Raw genomic sequence first — 267 nt, 5'->3', positions numbered from 1 at the left:
ATGCTTTCATTCTGAATAAACCTGCATTAATAATTATTTAATTAACTGTCGACTATCGCTTTCTCGCCCTCTGACAACAAGAAACAGTGGAATAAACGATCAGTGGTCTATCAAATATTCATTATGCTATTATTGGACTAGCATAACTTGGGAATGTTAGAAGATATCTCAATATACATACTAGTAATCATATTAACATGCATAGAACTATTCTCCTTAATTGTTAATATCACAAATCCCGATCAATGCTAAAACTTGGACACAACT

This window comes from Mytilus edulis, chromosome 1, assembly GCF_963676685.1.
Source record: "Mytilus edulis chromosome 1, xbMytEdul2.2, whole genome shotgun sequence".
NCBI classification, from domain to species: Eukaryota; Metazoa; Mollusca; class Bivalvia; order Mytilida; family Mytilidae; genus Mytilus; species Mytilus edulis.
The sequence above is the reverse complement of the archived record's forward strand: the minus strand, read 5'-3'. Positions refer to the sequence as shown.